The 20,943-nt window shown below is 38.7% G+C and overlaps 1 protein-coding gene across 1 annotated transcript in view; it reads left to right on the plus strand.

Annotated features, from left to right (window-relative positions):
• The first annotated feature begins 1,241 nt into the window (after positions 1–1,241).
• Positions 1,242–20,943, plus strand: part of LOC117327001 — a 47,712-nt gene continuing 28,010 nt past the window's right edge. Inside the window, 2 exon segments of the mRNA XM_033883811.1 lie at positions 1,242–1,385; positions 1,647–1,807. The gene's annotated coding sequence lies outside the window, so the exon portion shown is untranslated.

The raw sequence follows: 20,943 nt of genomic DNA on the forward strand, positions 1-20,943 counted from the left end.
TGATGTGGCATTGTGACTATAACAATGATGTGGCAGTGTGACTATAACAATGATGTGGCATTGTGACTATAACAATAATGTGGCATTGTGACTATAACAATGATGTGGCAGTGTGACTATAACAATGATGTGGCATTGTGACTAACAATGATGTGGCATTGTGACTATAACAATGATGTGGCATTGTGACTAACAATGATGTGGCAGTGTGACTATAACAATAATGTGGCAGTGTGACTGTAACAATGATGTGGCATTGTGACTATAACAATGATGTGGCATTGTGACTATGATAATGATGTGGCATTGTGACTATAACAATGATGTGGCATTGTGACTATGACAATGATGTGGCATTGTGACTATAACAATGATGTGGCATTATGACTAACAATGATGTGGCATTGTGACTATGACAATGATGTGGCATTGTGACTATAACAATGATGTGGCATTGTGACTATGACAATGATGTGGCATTGTGACTATAACAATGATGTGGCATTGTGAATATAACAATGATGTGGCATTGTGACTATAACATATTTCAGATACTTGTTTCGTGAGTTTTCAGTTGTCTACTACTGTTCAATATAAGGTTTGCCATAGTAGAAAATCTGATGATTCTAGGATATTTTCAAGATGCCAGCCAACAAGATAAGATATAAGCATCACATACTTATCAGAGGTCATATGAGTTCATTTATGTAAAACTTCTATATATATGTTATATGTACCGGGAATGAGAAACAGGGTCAGGATTTGAAACTGAAACCTCTGAACTTTAGACAGATGCTTAGACAAAATTATTTACAACTCGGATTCAGTTACTTCCCCCATGCCAGGCAAAAATTAAAAACATCACTTGAAACAAGGTTGAAAATTGGGACTCAGTTAAATCTCTACGGTTGAGACTGTCTTAACCAGGCAGCTTTTGCTTCCTACTGGTTTGTTTGAGGTATGATTTGAAAATACATGATTTGATTTTGAAAATATTAAGAAAACCATTAATGCTGGTGGAGGAAGGGAAATGGGGGGGGGGGGGGGGGGGGGGGGGGGGGGGGGGCTGATGCTGAATCAGGGTAGGGGATTAATGGCTGATTGCTGTTACCTCTGGGGTCAGAGGAGGATTGGTTACCCCTGGGGTGGGGGATCGGTTACCCCTGGGGTGGAGGATCAGTGACCCCTGGGGTGGGAGGATCAGTGACCTGTACCAGTTGGGGGAGCTATACTGTTACATACAGGCCATCTCCCCAGGTGTCTGTGTATATATAAGCTCACCATGGTCAAAGCATGCTGTAAGGGATGATAGGCTGCTGGGAGTTCTGTATCATACAGTACTCAGACTCCATAGTGATGGAATCTAGACATTCTCAATAATGGTGGTGAGTATATATGTTGTCTTTCGGTAAATGGTTATCAAAAATTTCCATCAAATCTTCAGGAGAAATTAAATTAGAAGCCGATCATGAGGGAGCATTTGTAAAACAAGCCATATCTGTATATGATACGAGCATAGCTGCTGGCATATATTGAAGCAGTGATGCCCTACACACGATATATATATAAACACTACACTATGTAGCCTGGCACAGATCGTCCCTGGATATCTACCTACATTTCAATCTTTTTCTGATTTTCTACAGAATTTGTGAAAACTGGTCAGGACTTTTGGAGGCTGCCTGGATTTCTACTTAGCAGCCTATGTGTATAGTGTGTTTGTGCTATAACTGCACGTTCTGGGATTTCAATAGATCCGAGGATCATTACATAAGGTTTCCGGAGTCCTGAGATATTTTGTTTACAGGTGAGTGGGATTTCCGGTTGCCTTATAGGCTACCTATTGTTCATTTTGTTTATAACTCTCATTAATTCTTACAGAAATAATCAATAATTGATCTTAATTAAAAGCTAGGAAAACAACAGATGTTTTGTACCAGCATATCCATTCAATCCCGGATGACCTTGAGCTCCGGAGACAACATCCTTTTCCCTGAGGTCCACATAGTACAATTATATTTCCATCTCACTAAAATCTGCACCCCCAGTCCCTCCCTAAAAACTACTGTTCATGCAATTCCTTCTTTAAAATATAGATTACAACCCTTACCGTACAACGAAAAATTTATTCCGGAGGGCTTATTTTTTTCTCTTAGGGTATAATCTTTTTCGTACACAGTGGTAGCTTGTCTTGCAGATTACAGAGCACGCTTCACTGTGAATGGTAGTTTAGACCTTCCGACAGGTGTGTGAACCTCCCATCTGATAGCCATTACAATTGTTGTAAAGTTGAGCCTGTCAATGCCTGTATCTACACAGCTATTTAAAATGTCAGTGAAAGTTTAAACCCATCCACCAACCTGATGACTTCATAACAGTGGTAGATATAACAGCTGGTTCGGCGATAATTAATGATGCTTCAACTTCAATTATATACTACACCAGTGTATAGGATCGAAATTTGGCCAGATTCTCAATCATCAGCCCGCCATCCCCCTCCATCCCCTCCATCCCCCTCCCGCTGCCCCCTCCATCTGTCTTACAGAGGATTTTTATTGGAACACCCACTTTCCCCAGCTTGGAGTTTCTGGAGTTGGCATAGCAGGGAGCACCATGTTGAAAGACATTTGGGTTGTATACTATTGTGAGTTACCACTGACCCAGTCAACATCTGGTAGGGTCAAGGTCACACACCAGTAGAACTACTGACCCAATCAACATCTGGTAGGGTCAAGGTCACAAACCAGTAGTACTACTGACCCAATCTACATCTGATGGGGTCAAGGTCACAAACCAGTAACTATTTCTGTGAGTTACCACTGACCCAATCAACATCTGATTTGGTCAAGGTCACAAACCAGTAGTACTACTGACCCAATCTACATCTGATGGGGTCAAGGTCACAAACCAGTAACTATTTCTGTGAGTTACCACTGACCCAATCAACATCTGATAGGGTCAAGGTCACAAACCAGTAGTAGTACTGACCCAATCAACATCTGATAGGGTCAAGGTCACAAACCAGTACCTACTACTGTGAGTTACTACTGACCCAGTCAACATCTGATAGGGTCAAGGTCACAAACCAGTAACTACTACTGTGAGTTATTATTGACCCAAACAACATCTAATGAGGTCAAGGTCACAAACCAGTAACTACTACTGTGAGCTACCACTAACCCAATCAACACCCAATAGGGTCAAGGTTACAAACCAGTAACTTCTGGATAATGGTATTAAACTTCTCTTAGTATTTGCTTACAATGATTATGAAATGTAGACATGGTTATCAGATGCAGTCTTGAGTGAACTAAACATCCTATCTGATATTGCAAGGGATTTAATGAGTGTTTACTCTTGATATTTCTTGTGTAACTCCTCATAAAATCTCTAATTTTAAACTACATACTTTGAAGGACTGAATTCTGAATACATGTATAAGATAACAGAAAGTTTTCGCATCATTTTTCATTCCATCATTTTAAAGGTATCTCAAAATCTCTAAGCCTACAAAGTGAAAATATCAATATGTGATGATTTAGTGACTAATACGATATATCCAGTGAAATATTAATGTAATTATATGTATATACAATCATTTACACATAAATGTTCACTCCTACAACAGTACACATAAATGTTCACCCTTACAACTGTAATAGGAGAGGAAAAATGCACGGCCAGACTGGGGTTCGTACCTGGGACCTCCGAACACTAGCCAGTTGAGCTACCTGGTCGCCGACGATCAACCAAGTCCAGTTCCACTACACAACAGTATAAATAATTTTTCACCCTACATATAAATGTTCACTCATATAATTGTACATATAAATGTTCACCCTTACAACAGTACATATAAATGTTCAACCTTACAACAGTACATATTAATGTTCACCCTTACAACAGAACATATAATAAATGTTCACCCTTACAATTGTACATATAAATGTTCACCCTTACAACAGTACATATAAATGTTCACCCTTACAATTGTACATATAAATGTTCACCCTTACAACAGTACATATAAATGTTCACCCTTACAACAGTACATATAAATGTTCACCCTTACAACAGTACATATAAATGTTCACCCTTACAATTGTACATATAAATGTTCACCCTTACAACAGTACATATAAATGTTCACCCTGACAACAGTATATATAAATGTTCACCCTGACAACAGTAGACATAAATGTTCACCTTTACAACAATATATATAAATGTTCACCCTTACAACAGTACATATAAATGTTCACCCTGACAACAGTATATATAAATGTTCACCCTGACAACAGTAGACATAAATGTTCACCTTTACAACAATATATATAAATGTTCACCCTTACAACAGTGCATATAAATGTTCACCCTTACAACAGTATATTTAAATGTTCACCCTTACAACAGTATATTTAAATGTTCACCCTGACAACAGTATATATAAATGTTCACCTTTACAACAATATATATAAATGTTCACCCTTACAACAGTGCATATAAATGTTCACCCTTACAACAGTATATTTAAATGTTTACCCTTACAACAGTATATTTAAATGTTCACCCTGACAACAGTACATATAAATGTTCACCCTTACAACAGTATATATAAATGTTCACCCTTACAACAGTACATATAAATGTTCACCCTTACAACAGTATATATAAATGTTCACCCTTCCAATAGTACAAATAAATGTTCACCCTTACAATAGTACATATAAATGTTCACCCTTACAATAGTACATATAAATGTTCACCCTTACACACCTACCACACATACACTGTGGGTGTACTGACAGATCACCATGCCAACAGACTAACTACCACTAGTTATTCTACATAGATCCCCCCACTTTCTTACCTTGATTGCTTGTGATTGGGTCACAGAAACAGATGTTTATGGTTCCGTTGTGGCATCAGTATAGAGCTATGTTTTCCCTTTCCCTCAGCTGCTCATCAGTTCTAGGTTTCTGATTATAGAGCTAGCTACCCCCCTACCTATCCCCCTCCCCTCCCACCTGTACCCCTCCCAATACCTATCCCCTTCTCCTTGCCCCCTCCTGTACCCCTCCCCCTTCCTATCCTCCCTTCTCCTTGCCCCCCTCCTGAACCCCCCCCCTATCCCTCTTGCTTCCCCTCCAATTTGCCTCCCCTCCTCCCTGCTTTCCCTGTGCTTCCCTCTCCTCCTTGCCCCTCCATACCCTCCATACATACCCTCAATACCCTCCCTCATGCCTCCTGCCTTTCTCCGTTCCCATCTCTGTTACAACCTGCCCCTTCCCCTTGACATCACTTGCCCCTCCTTGTATTCTTCTTTCTTTTCCTTGCCTTTTCCCTCCTTGCCTCCCCTTCTCTCTTTCCCCTGCCTAAATCCCTTTAAACTTACCAGTTTGTAGTGATCTGATGGTTTTAGAGAGGTGATATTTGTAGTGAGGTGATGTTTGTAGACAGGTGATGTTTGTAGTGAGGTGATGATTGTAGAGAGTTGATGGTTGTAGATAGGTGATGTTTGTAGACAGGTGATGGTTGTAGTGAGGTGATGGTTGTAGACAGGTGATGGTTGTAGAGGGATGATGGTTTTAGAGAGGAGATGTTTGTAGAGAGGTGATGTTTGTAGGAGGTGATGGTTGTAGAGAGGTGATGGTTGTAGACAGGTGATTGTTGTAGATAGGTGATGTTTGTAGACAGGTGATGGTTGTAGACAGCTGATGATTGTAGAGAGGTGATGGTTGTAGAGAGGTGATGGTTGTAGACAGGTGATGGTTGTAGACAGGTGATGGTGATGTATAGAGGTGATGGTTGTAGACAGGTGATGGTTGTAGACAGGTGATGGTGATGTATACAGGTGATGGTTGTAGACAGGTGATGTTTGTAGACAGGTGAAGGTTGTAGACAGGTGATAGTTGTAGTTAGGTGATGTTTGTAGACAGGTGATGGTTGTAGTTAGGTGATGGTTGTAGACAGGTGATGGTTGTAGAGAGGTGATGGTTGTAGACAGGTGATGGTTGTAGACAGGTGATGGTTGTAGACAGGTGATGGTTGTAGACAGGTGATGGTTGTAGTCAGGTGATGTTTGTAGACAGGTGATGGTTGTAGTCAGGTGATGTTTGTAGACAGGTGATGGTTGTAGACAGGTGATGGTTTGTAGACAGGTGATGTTTGTAGTCAGGTGATGGTTGTAGACAGGTGATGGTTGTAGACAGGTGATGGTGATGTAGACAGGTGATGGTTTGTAGACAGGTGATGGTTGTAGACAGGTGATGGTTGTAGACAGGTGATGGTTGTAGACAGGTGATGGTTGTAGACAGGTGATGGTTGTAGACAGGTGATGGTTGTAGACAGGTGATGGTTTGTAGAGAGTGATGGTTGTAGACAGGTGATGGTTGTAGAGAGGTGATGGTTGTAGACAGGTGATGGTTGTAGACAGGTGATGGTTTGTAGACAGGTGATGGTTGTAGACAGGTGATGATTTGTTAGACAGGTGTGGATGGTTGTAGACAGTGATGATTTATGATAGGTGATTGGTTGTAGACAGGTGATGTTTGTAGACAGGTGATGGTTGTAGACAGGTGATGATTGTAGACAGGTGATGGTTGTAGACAGGTGATGGTTGTAGACAGGTGATGTTTGTAGACCGGTGATGGTTGTAGTGAGGTGATGGTTGTAGACAGGTGATGGTTGTAGAGAGGTGATGGTTGTAGAGAGGTGATGGTTGTAGACAGGTGATGGTTGTAGACAGGTGATGGTTGTAGACAGGTGATGTTGTAGACAGGTGATGTTTGTAGTTAGGTGATGTTTGTAGTTAGGTGATGTTTGTAGACAGGTGATGGTTGTAGACAGGTGATGGTTGAAGAGATGATGGTTGTAGAGAGGTGATGGTTGTAGAGAGGTGATGGTTGTAGTGAGGTGATGGTTGTAGAGAGGTGATATTTTTAGACAGATGTTGGATGTTTATAGAGATAGTGACCATATTGAAGACAGATTATGTTAGCTCTGAGCAGTGGGAACAATCTATTCTGCTGGCAATGGCTTTCTGAACAAATCTAGTACTGCTTATTCTTTTTAAAACGATATGTGGTTAAAATGAGATAGGCACTCAGCCATTGTACAATAAATTCTACTTTGTATATAAATATAGCCACTCGAGTTTGCTAGTGTTGGCTCTGCTTCAGCTGTGGTATACATCACACAAAAATAATGTCTGCCTGGAATGTCGTCTTCCTGTTAGGGGAACCAGTGTACCTGTAACGTAAATACTGTTACAACCGGCCATTACGCAACATTCCTTGTTAGTGTGGAAGTGTTACATCTAATTCAACCTACCTTTGCAAAACTACTAATGAACTAACCCTATGCAAAGGATAAAAAACCGAGCTCTCCTTTTTGGAGGTTCAGAATGATGCCAAATAAAAAATCCCACTTAGCTTTTGATCTGAACTTTGAAATGTTGTCCTCACAAAGGTTTAGAGAAAAACCATAGGTATTTGATGATTGTTGGTTGTTCAAATCGTCTATCTTCTCTTATCTGTTCATCTGTGAACAGTCTTTGTTACCAAAGTTTCTAAGAATTTGAGTACTCTCAGAATTCCGTTGGTCCTTTTCAGATCTTTCCTGCATGATTAATTTTAATATTGATCAGAAAACAAAATGGCTGATTGGCCAATTAAAATTTTACCAGTTGAAATCTTTACCACTGTTTCTCAAAAATGACTCAATGGATCTTTCTCAAATTTCATTTGTAGGTTCAATTGTTGAGACTGATCCCAAAACAAAATGGCCGACAGCAGGCTGCCATCTATGATTTTGACAGATGATGTTTGAATTCACCATTTCTGGGAAATCAGTCTATGAATATTTCCAATGTCATCTGTGGTTTCTTCTTCATTGAAGTTGTATATGTTAAATATTGAACCTGAATTCATTTTAAGATCTGTAATACAGTAAATTTTTTGTCAGTATCTTATATATGTCATGGCCAAAGTGTAGTGAAACTGGACTGGGACCGATCATCGGCGACTATGTAGTACTATTGGCAGAGCATTTGGCCAGTGTTCGGAGGTCCCTGGTTCGAACCCGAATCTGGTCGCTGCATTTCCTCTTTCTTCTGTTACAAAAGAATGAATATGAGAAAAAACAAACAAACTTTTATTGGTTATCGAGTGCCTGGAAGATCCCTTTTGGATCTCTTCCTATGAAAACTTGTACATGTAAGTCAGAAAATCTATTTGCTAATACCTACTTTGTACATTTTCATTTCTAAGCATAGGAAGCACACCTGGCGTTTAGGTGTTCATAGTTATGTGCAGGTATTGATCGGATCATTAAGGTTTTAAATGTGATAAAATGTCTGACATGCAGAGATTAACTTTGGTTTTCACTGATAGTACTGAAGTAATGAAGAAAATGGTGATCATTTCTGTTGATAGTATAATTACTCTCATCTATATCAGTTGTAAAGTCTTAATAGACCAAGCTGTGACCTTGAAATTCATGCTGTGACCTTGAAATTTTTAATATAAAGAGAACAAAATATTGATTTTCTGTGAAGATTTTTATCATGATCCTCTTATCATAAAGTGTGTACACACGATCTACCGGAGTAACTCTCATAAAGTGTGTACACACGATCTACTGGAGTAACTCTATCGTAAAGTGTGTACACACGATCTACTGGAGTAACTCTATCATAAAGTGTGTACACATGATCTACTGGAGTAACTCTATCATAAAGTGTGTACACACGATCTACTGGAGTAACTCTATCATAAAGTGTGTACACACGATCTACTGGAGTAACTCTATGTACACACGATCTACTGGAGTAACTCTATGTACACACGATCTACTGGGGTAACTCTATGTACACATGATCTACTGGAGTAACTCTATCGTAAAGTGTGTACACACGATCTACTGGAGTAACTCTATCATAAAGTGTGTACACACGATCTACTGGAGTAACTCTATTATAAAGTGTGTACACACGATCTACTGGAGTAACTCTATCATAAAGTGTGTACACACGATCTACTGGAGTAACTCTATCATAAAGTGTGTACACACGATCTACTGGAGTAACTCTATCATACAGTGTGTACACACGATCTACTGGGGTAACTCTATCATAAAGTGTGTACACACGATCTACTGGAGTAACTCAATCATAAAGTGTGTACACACGATCTACTGGGGTAACTCTATCGTAAAGTGTGTACACACGATCTACTGGGGTAACTCTATCATAAAGTGTGTACACACGATGTCTGGAGTAACTCTATCATAAAGTGTGTACACACGATCTACTGGAGTAACTCTATCATAAAGTGTGTACACACGATCTACTGGAGTAACTCTATCGTAAAGTGTGTACACACGATCTACTGGAGTAACTCTATCTACACACGATCTACTGGAGTAACTCTATCATAAAGTGTGTACACATGATCTACTGGAGTAACTCTATCATAAAGTGTGTACACACGATCTACTGGAGTAACTCAATCATAAAGTGTGTACACACGATCTACTGGAGTAACTCAATCATAAAGTGTGTACACACTATCTACTGGAGTAACTCTATCATACAGTGTGTACACACGATCTACTGGGGTAACTCTATCATAAAGTGTGTACACACGATGTCTGGAGTAACTCTATCATAAAGTGTGTACACACGATCTACTGGAGTAACTCTATCATAAAGTGTGTACACACGATCTACTGGAGTAACTCTATCATAAAGTGTGTACACACGATCTACTGGAGTAACTCTATCATACAGTGTGTACACACGATCTACTGGGGTAACTCTATCATAGTGTACACACGATCTACTGGAGTAACTCTATCATAAAGTGTGTACACACGATCTACTGGAGTAACTCTATGTACCCACGATCTACTGGAGTAACTATCATAAAGTGTGTACACACTATCTACTGGAGTAACTCTATCATACAGTGTGTACACACGATCTACTGGAGTAACTCTATCATAAAGTGTGTACACACGATCTACTGGAGTAACTCTATCATAAAGTGTGTACACACGATCTACTGGAGTAACTCTATGTACCCACGATCTACTGGAGTAACTATCATAAAGTGTGTACACACTATCTACTGGAGTAACTCTATCATACAGTGTGTACACACGATCTACTGGAGTAACTCTATCATAAAGTGTGTACACATGATCTACTGGAGTAACTCTATCATAAAGTGTGTACACACGATCTACTGGAGTAACTCTATCATAGTGTACACACGATCTACTGGAGTAACTCTATCATAAAGTGTGTACACACGATCTACTGGAGTAACTCTATCATAAAGTGTGTACACACGATCTACTGGAGTAACTCTATCGTAAAGTGTGTACACACGATCTACTGGAGTAACTCTATGTACACACGATCTACTGGAGTAACTCTATCATAAAGTGTGTACACACGATCTACTGGAGTAACTCTATCATAAAGTGTGTACACACGATCTACTGGAGTAACTCTATAATAAAGTGTGTACACATGATCTACTGGAGTAACTCTCATAAAGTGTGTACACACGATCTACTGGAGTAACTCTATCATAGTGTACACACGATCTACTGGAGTAACTCTATCATAAAGTGTGTACACACGATCTACTGGAGTAACTCTATCATAAAGTGTGTACACACGATCTACTGGAGTAATTCTATCATAAAGTGTACTATATGTGTACACACGATCTACTGGAGTAACTCTATCATAAAGTGTGTACACACTATCTACTGGAGTAACTCTATCATAAAGTGTGTACACACTATCTACTGGAGTAACTCTATCATAAAGTGTGTACACACGATGTCTGGAGTAACTCTATAATAAAGTGTGTACACATGATCTACTGGAGTAACTCTATCATAAAGTGTGTACACACGATGTCTGGAGTAACTCTATCATAGTGTACACACGATCTACTGGAGTAACTCTATCATAGTGTACACACGATCTACTGGAGTAACTCTATCATAAAGTGTGTACACACGATCTACTGGGGTAACTCTATCATAAAGTGTGTACACACTATCTACTGGAGTAACTCTATCATACAGTGTGTACACACGATCTACTGGGGTAACTCTATCATAAAGTGTGTACACACGATGTCTGGAGTAACTCTATCATAAAGTGTGTACACACGATCTACTGGGGTAACTCTATCATAAAGTGTGTACACACGATCTACTGGAGTAACTCTATCATAAAGTGTGTACACACGATCTACTGGGGTAACTCTATCATAAAGTGTGTACACACGATCTACTGGAGTAACTCTATCATAAAGTGTGTACACACTATCTACTGGGGTAACTCTATCATAAAGTGTGTACACACGATCTACTGGAGTAACTCTATCATAGTGTACACACGATCTACTGGAGTAACTCTATCATAAAGTGTGTACACACGATCTACTGGAGTAACTCTATCATACAGTGTGTACACACGATCTACTGGGGTAACTCTATGTACACACGATCTACTGGAGTAACTCTATCATAAAGTGTGTACACACGATCTACTGGAGTAACTCTATCATAAAGTGTGTACACACGATCTACTGGGGTAACTCTATCATAAAGTGTGTACACACGATCTACTGGAGTAACTCTATGTACACACGATCTACTGGAGTAACTCTATCATAAAGTGTGTACACACGATCTACTGGAGTAACTCTATCATAAAGTGTGTACACACGATCTACTGGGGTAACTCTATCATAAAGTGTGTACACACGATCTACTGGAGTAACTCTATCATAAAGTGTGTACACACGATCTACTGGGGTAACTCTATCATAAAGTGTGTACACACGATCTACTGGAGTAACTCTATCATAAAGTGTGTACACACGATCTACTGGGGTAACTCTATCGTAAAGTGTGTACACACGATCTACTGGAGTAACTCTATCGTAAAGTGTGTACACACGATCTACTGGAGTAACTCTATCGTAAAGTGTGTACACACGATCTACTGGAGTAACTCTATCATAGTGTACACACGATCTACTGGAGTAACTCTATGTACACATGATCTACTGGAGTAACTCTATCATAAAGTGTGTACACATGATCTACTGGAGTAACTCTATCATAAAGTGTGTACACACGACCTACTGGAGTAACTCTACCATAAAGTGTGTACACACGATCTACTGGAGTAACTCTATCATAAAGTGTGTACACACGATCTACTGGAGTAACTCTATCATAAAGTGTGTACACACGATCTACTGGAGTAACTCTATCATAAAGTGTGTACACACGATCTACTGGAGTAACTCTATCATGTGTACACACGATCTACTGGAGTAGCTCTATCATAAAGTGTGTACACACGATCTACTGGGGTAACTCTATCATAAAGTGTGTACACACGATCTACTGGAGTAACTCTATCATAAAGTGTGTACACACGATCTACTGGAGTAACTCTATCATAAAGTGTGTACACACGATCTACTGGGGTAACTCTATCATAAAGTGTGTACACACGATCTACTGGAGTAACTCTATCGTAAAGTGTGTACACACGATCTACTGGAGTAACTCTATCGTAAAGTGTGTACACACGATCTACTGGAGTAACTCTATCATACAGTGTGTACACACGACCTACTGGAGTAACTCTATCGTAAAGTGTGTACACACTATCTACTGGAGTAACTCTATCATACAGTGTGTACACACGATCTACTGGAGTAACTCTATCGTAAAGTGTGTACACACGATCTACTGGAGTAACTCTATCATAAAGTGTGTACACACGATCTACTGGAGTAACTCTATCATAAAGTGTGTACACACGATCTACTGGAGTAACTCTATGTACACACGATCTACTGGAGTAACTCTATCATAAAGTGTGTACACACGATCTACTGGAGTAACTCTATCATAAAGTGTGTACACACGATCTACTGGAGTAACTCTATCATAAAGTGTGTACACACGATCTACTGGAGTAACTCTATCATAAAGTGTGTACACACGATCTACTGGAGTAACTCTATGTACACACGATCTACTGGAGTAACTCTATCATAAAGTGTGTACACATGATCTACTGGAGTAACTCTATCATAAAGTGTGTACACATGATCTACTGGAGTAACTCTATCATAAAGTGTGTACACACGATCTACTGGAGTAACTCTATCATAAAGTGTGTACACACGATCTACTGGAGTAACTCTATGTACACACGATCTACTGGAGTAACTCTATCATAAAGTGTGTACACACGATCTACTGGAGTAACTCTATCATAAAGTGTGTACACACGACCTACTGGAGTAACTCTATCATAAAGTGTGTACACACGATCTACTGGAGTAACTCTATCATAAAGTGTGTACACACGACCTACTGGAGTAACTCTATCATAAAGTGTGTACACACGATCTACTGGAGTAATTCTATCATAAAGTGTGTACACACGATCTACTGGGGTAACCCTATCATAAAGTGTGTACACACGACCTACTGGAGTAACTCTATCATAAAGTGTGTACACACGATCTACTGGAGTAATTCTATCATAAAGTGTGTACACACGATCTACTGGGGTAACCCTATCATAAAGTGTGTACACACGATCTACTGGAGTAACTCTATGTACACACGATCTACTGGAGTAACTCTATCATAAAGTGTGTACACACGATCTACTGGAGTAACTCTATGTACACACGATCTACTGGAGTAACTCTATGTACACACGATCTACTGGAGTAACTCTATGTACACACGATCTACTGGAGTAACTCTATGTACACACGATCTACTGGAGTAACTCTATGTACACACGATCTACTGGAGTAACTCTATGTACACACGATCTACTGGAGTAACTCTATCATAAAGTGTGTACACACGACCTACTGGAGTAACTCTATCATAAAGTGTGTACACACGATCTACTGGAGTAACTCTATCATAACATGTACACACGACCTACTGGAGTAACTCTATCATATAGTGTGTACACACGACCTACTGGAGTAACTCTATCATAAAGTGTGTACACACGATCTACTGGAGTAACACACACGATCTACTGGAGTAACACACACGATCTACTGGAGTAACACACACGATCTACTGGAGTAACTCTATCATAAAGTGTGTACACATGATCTACTGGAGTAACTCTATCATAAAGTGTGTACACACGATCTACTGGAGTAACTCTATCATAAAGTGTGTACACACGATCTACTGGGGTAACTCTATCATAAAGTGTGTACACATGATCTACTGGAGTAACTCTATCATAAAGTGTGTACACATGATCTACTGGAGTAACTCTATCATAAAGTGTGTACACATGATCTACTGGAGTAACTCTATCATAAAGTGTGTACACATGATCTACTGGAGTAACTCTATCGTAAAGTGTGTACACACGATCTACTGGAGTAACTCTATCATTAATTGTGTACATACGATCTACTGGAGTAACTCTATCGTAAAGTGTGTACACACGATCTACTGGAGTAACTCTATCATAAAGTGTGTACACACGATCTACTGGAGTAACTCTATCATAAAGTGTGTACATACGATCTACTGGAGTAACTCTATCGTAAAGTGTGTACACACGATCTACTGGAGTAACTCTATCATTAATTGTGTACACATGATCTACTGGAGTAACTCTATCATAAAGTGTGTACACACGATCTACTGGAGTAACTCTATCATAAAGTGTGTACACACGACCTACTGGAGTAACTCTATCGTAAAGTGTGTACACACGATCTACTGGAGTAACTCTATCATAAAGTGTGTACACACGATCTACTGGAGTAACTCTATCATAAAGTGTGTACACACGATCTACTGGAGTAACTCTATCATAGTGTACACACGATCTACTGGAGTAACTCTCATAAAGTGTGTACACACGATCTACTGGAGTAACTCTATCATAAAGTGTGTACACACGATCTACTGGAGTAACTCTATCGTAAAGTGTGTACACACGATCTACTGGGGTAACTCTATCATAAAGTGTGTACACACGATCTACTGGGGTAACTCTATCATAAAGTGTGTACACACGATCTACTGGAGTAACTCTATGTACACATGATCTACTGGAGTAACTCTATCATAAAGTGTGTACACACGATCTACTGGAGTAACTCTATGTACACATGATCTACTGGAGTAACTCTATCATAAAGTGTGTACACACGATCTACTGGAGTAACTCTATCATAAAGTGTGTACACACGATCTACTGGAGTAACTCTATCGTAAAGTGTGTACACACGATCTACTGGAGTAACTCTATCGTAAAGTGTGTACACACGATCTACTGGAGTAACTCTATCGTAAAGTGTGTACACACGATCTACTGGAGTAACTCTATCGTAAAGTGTGTACACACGATCTACTGGAGTAACTCTATCGTAAAGTGTGTACACACGATCTACTGGAGTAACTCTATCGTAAAGTGTGTACACACGATCTACTGGGGTAACTCTATCGTAAAGTGTGTACACACGATCTACTGGGGTAACTCTATCGTAAAGTGTGTACACACGATCTACTGGAGTAACTATCGTAAAGTGTGTACACACGATCTACTGGGGTAACTCTATCGTAAAGTGTGTACACACGATCTACTGGAGTAACTATCGTAAAGTGTGTACACACGATCTACTGGAGTAACTCTATCATAAAGTGTGTACACACGATCTACTGGAGTAACTCTATCATAAAGTGTGTACACACGATCTACTGGAGTAACTCTATCATAAAGTGTGTACACACGATCTACTGGAGTAACTCTATCGTAAAGTGTGTACACACGATCTACTGGAGTAACTCTATCGTAAAGTGTGTACACACGATCTACTGGAGTAACTCTATCATAAAGTGTGTACACACGATCTACTGGAGTAACTCTATCGTAAAGTGTGTACACACGATCTACTGGAGTAACTCTATCGTAAAGTGTGTACACACGATCTACTGGAGTAACTCTATCGTAAAGTGTGTACACACGATCTACTGGGGTAACTCTATCGTAAAGTGTGTACACACGATCTACTGGAGTAACTCTATCGTAAAGTGTGTACACACGATCTACTGGAGTAACTCTATCGTAAAGTGTGTACACACGATCTACTGGGGTAACTCTATCGTAAAGTGTGTACACACGATCTACTGGAGTAACTATCGTAAAGTGTGTACACACGATCTACTGGAGTAACTCTACCATAAAGTGTGTACACACGATCTACTGGAGTAACTCTATCATAAAGTGTGTACACATGATCTACTGGGGTAACTCTATCATAAAGTGTGTACACACGATCTACTAATGTCAAGGTTATAAGGTCAAGGTCATTAACGCCCTCTAATTCATTGCCATTTATCAAATGTTGCTTGGAGGACTTTTATCATGTAAATTCCTATTCAATTGCATCAAACTTTTCCTGAACAAACAGGAAAACTCTTATCACCACAGCTGTAATTATGGTTTGGACAGCAATAAACTAAACAAATTTTCTAACTTAACAATACTTGTTAAAAATTGGCACAAAACTCTGGCAGGAAAAACTACAGTAATTGGTGAAAGTTGGGTTTGATTTCAGTGATAACATTACTGATTCTATTAATACACAGGTTGAGCCTACACAGACCACAGATTTAATTATATTTATCTTTTTGATAATGGTGAAATCTGAAAATTTTTTATCACTTCAGAGGAATTATTTATGGACTAATTCTAACATAAATGCAGTGGTCGTCGTCCCTCATTGGTGTGTAAACAATTAACATTTTCAACTTAAAAATGTTTACAAAAACCTCCCATGACCAATTATGCACCAAATTACGAGTTACATTGTCAAACTGGCCTTTATTTTAAATTTCAACGATAATTTTCTTCAGATGTCAATGAAACATGTACACATTATAGATGGATGAGCCTTGAGGTCCTTTATCAAAATTGCATTGTGATTTTTTTCATTGTTTTACATACAGGGAATGTTATTCTGTTAGATATGGTATTTTGGTATACATACAGGGACAGTTATTATGTTAGATACAGTATTTTGGTATACATACAGGGACAGTTATTATGTTAGATACAGTATTTCGATATACATACAGGGACAGTTATTATGTTAGATACAGTATTTCGGTATACATACAGGGACAGTTATTATGTTAGATACAGTATTTCGGTATACATACAGGGACAGTTATTATGTTAGATACTGTATTTCGGTATATATACAGGGACAGTTATTATGTTAGATATGGTATTTCGGTATACATACAGGGACAGTTATTTTGTTAGATACAGTATTTCGGTATACATATAGGGACAGTTATTATGTTTGATACAGTATTTCGGTTTACATATAGGGACACTTATTATGTTAGATACGGTATTTTGGTATACATACAGGGACAGTTATTATGTTAGATACAGTATTTCGGTATACATATAGGGACAGTTATTATGTTAGATACAGTATTTCGGTTTACATATAGGGACACTTATTATGTTAGATACAGTATTTCGGTATACATACAGGGACAGTTATTATGTTAGATACAGTATTTCGGTATACATACAGGGACAGTTATTATGTTAGATACTGTATTTCGGTATATATACAGGGACAGTTATTATGTTAGATACGGTATTTCGGTATACATGTAGGAATGATTATTATGTTAGATACGGTATTTTGGTATACATACAGTGACAGTTATTATGTTAAATACTGTATTTCAGTATACATACAGGGACAGTTATTATGTTAGATACAGTTTTTCGGTATACATACGGGTACAGTTATTATGTGAGATACAGTATTTCGGTTTACATATAGGGACACTTATTATGTTAGATACGGTATTTTGGTATACACGCAGGGACAGTTATTATGTTAGATACAGTATTTCGGTATACATACAGGGACAGTTATTATGTTAGATACAGTATTTCGGTATACATACAGGGACAGTTATTATGTTAGATACAGTATTTCGGTATACATATAGGGACAGTTATTATGTTAGATATGGTATTTCGGTATACATACAGGGACAGTTATTATGTTAGATACAGTATTTCGGTATACATTCAGGGACAGTTATTATGTTATATATGGTATTTCGGTATACATACAGGGACAGTTATTATGTTAGATACAGTATTTCGGTATACATATAGGGACAGTTATTATGTTAGATATGGTATTTCGGTATACATACAGGGACAGTTATTATGTTAGATACAGTATTTCGGTATACATTCAGGGACAGTTATTATGTTATATATGGTATTTCGGTATACATACAGTGACAGTTATTATGTTAGATACAGTATTTCGGTATACATACAGGGACAGTTATTATGTTATATATGGTATTTTGGTATACATACGGGTACAGTTATTATGTTAGATACAACATTTCGGTATACATTCAGGGACAGTTATTATGTTATATATGGTATTTTGGTATACATACGGGTACAGTTATTATGTTAGATACAACATTTCGGTATATACATACAGGGAGAGTTATTATGTTAGATATGGTATTTCAGTATACATACAGGGACAGTTATTATGTTAGATATGGTATTTCAGTATACATACAGGGTTAGTAATGGCGGATATGACAGACAGAAACAAGTGTGAATACCATTCCTACGTATGTGACGGTGCCCTGTGTGTTCCCTGATACCCAACGATTATTGATTTCCTTTCCTGCCCAATTTATTGTCCTTTGTCCAAAAAATTACGACAATTTGTGCTGGAGGGCTCCAAGCTGGCAGGATTGACTTTTAATATGGCTGCCATAGTTCTGTGGCCAATGACATCATCATCACCCTGCATCTCTCTGGAGTGATTAGTTTAGGTATACATGAACAATGATTAGCTGATTTGCTTGGTTTCTGGGATTGAGGAATCAATTTATCTTTGTAAGGTATATAAGAGGCTATTTCTATGTCCATTGTGTGTATCCAATATCCTGATGGTTAGATTTGAACAGTACATTCCTTCTTTCTTAATTTGTTAACAGGTTTTTGCAAACAGCATATATATAACTGTTCCAGAATTCTGTGATTTGCTATATCTTCCACTTACATGAATCTCCTTTTCAAAAGTACTTGAAAATGATGGTTACAGGGCCTTAATTTATTTGCTGATACAGGACATGGAAGGTAGCGTACACCCTTAACTTAAATTAATTTATTTGCTGATACAGTATATGGAAGGTAGCATACACCCTTAACTTAATTTAATTTATTTGCTGATACAGGACATTGAAGGTACCATATACCCTTAACTTGAATTAATTTGTTTGCTGATACAGTACATGGAAGGTAGCATACACCCTTAACTTAAACAAAAGTTAAAGATAAGTTTTGTTATATAGAGTTTTTTTTATAATTTCGGATTTTTAATACTTGATTTGGCCGAGGGAGAGATTTCCTTGTGAGGCTGTCACTAGGACTACGGTAAGACGGCCCAAGGACAACTCCGGCCCTGGAACCCATCACTTCGATTAGTTGTTTGGCAGGGAGGTAGCATGATTGTTTGCCGGTTTTAGCGAAAGATTCTCTCCGTAATTATATCAAGTCATCAGAATCAATGAGCTCCGTGGCAGCAGTCGGAGATTCACATTATTCAATAATAAAATTAATTGTTGTTTGATGTGGATGAAGATTTTTGTGACCAGACTTCATTGAAAGACACAACAGGAGACCAAATGGCTGTGCTTTTGTTGTTCTTGTGGCCTTCTGGTTGCTGTGCAGATTTATTTCTCAAGTGACATATGTGAAAGGAAGATGCTTCGTCACAGTAGGAGGGTAGGCGATATTGCGCCCAGCATCAGTAAGTTTTGTAGGTAGACGAAATGTGGTTGTGTGGGACAAAAAATGTTATCTTTGTATACCGGAGGTAATCAACAAAGGTAGGATATCTGGTTGTGTAGGTTACAACGGTTAGATATCTGGTTGTGTGGGTTACAAGGGTTAGATATCTGGTTGTGACAGCCACAATGGTTAGATATCTGGTTGTGACAGCCACAATGGTTAGATATCTGGTTGTGACAGCCACAAAGGTAAGATATCTGGTTGTGTGGGCTGCAAGGGTTAGATATCTGGTTGTGTAGGTTACAAGGGTTAGATATCTGGTTGTGTGGGCTGCAAGGGTTAGATATCTGGTTGTGTAGGTTACAAGGGTTAGATATCTGGTTGTGTGGGTTACAAGGGTAAGATATCTGGTTGTGTAGGTTACATGGGTTAGATATCTGGTTGTGTAGGTTACAAGGGTTAGATATCTTGTTGTGTGGTTTACAAGGGTTAGATATCTGTTTGTGTGTGCTACAAGGGTTAGATATCTGGTTGTGTGGGTTACAAGGGTTAGATATCTGGTTGTGTAGGTTACAAGGGTTAGATATCTGGTTGTGTGGGTTACAAGGGTTAGATATCTGGTTGTGACGGTTACAAGGGTTAGATATCTGGTTGTGTGGCCTACAAGGGTAAGATATCTGGTTATGTAGGTTACAAGGGTTAGATATCTCGTTGTGTGGGTTACAAGGGTTAGATATCTCGTTGTGTGGGTTACAAGGGTTAGATATCTCGTTGTGTGAGTTACAAGGGTTAGATGTCTGGTTGTGTAGGTAACAAGGGTTAGATATCTGGTTGTGTGGGTTACAAGGGTTGGATATCTGGTTGTGATGGTTACAAGGGTAAGATATCTGGTTGTGTTGGTAACAAGGGTTAGATATCTGGTTGTGACAGTAACAAGGGTTAGATATCTAGTTGTGTGGGTTACAAGGGTTAGATATCTGGTTGTGTGGCTTACAAGGGTTAGATATCTGGTTGTGTGGGTTACA

Source organism: Pecten maximus, chromosome 5 (assembly GCF_902652985.1).
Source record: "Pecten maximus chromosome 5, xPecMax1.1, whole genome shotgun sequence".
NCBI lineage: Eukaryota > Metazoa > Mollusca > Bivalvia > Pectinida > Pectinidae > Pecten > Pecten maximus.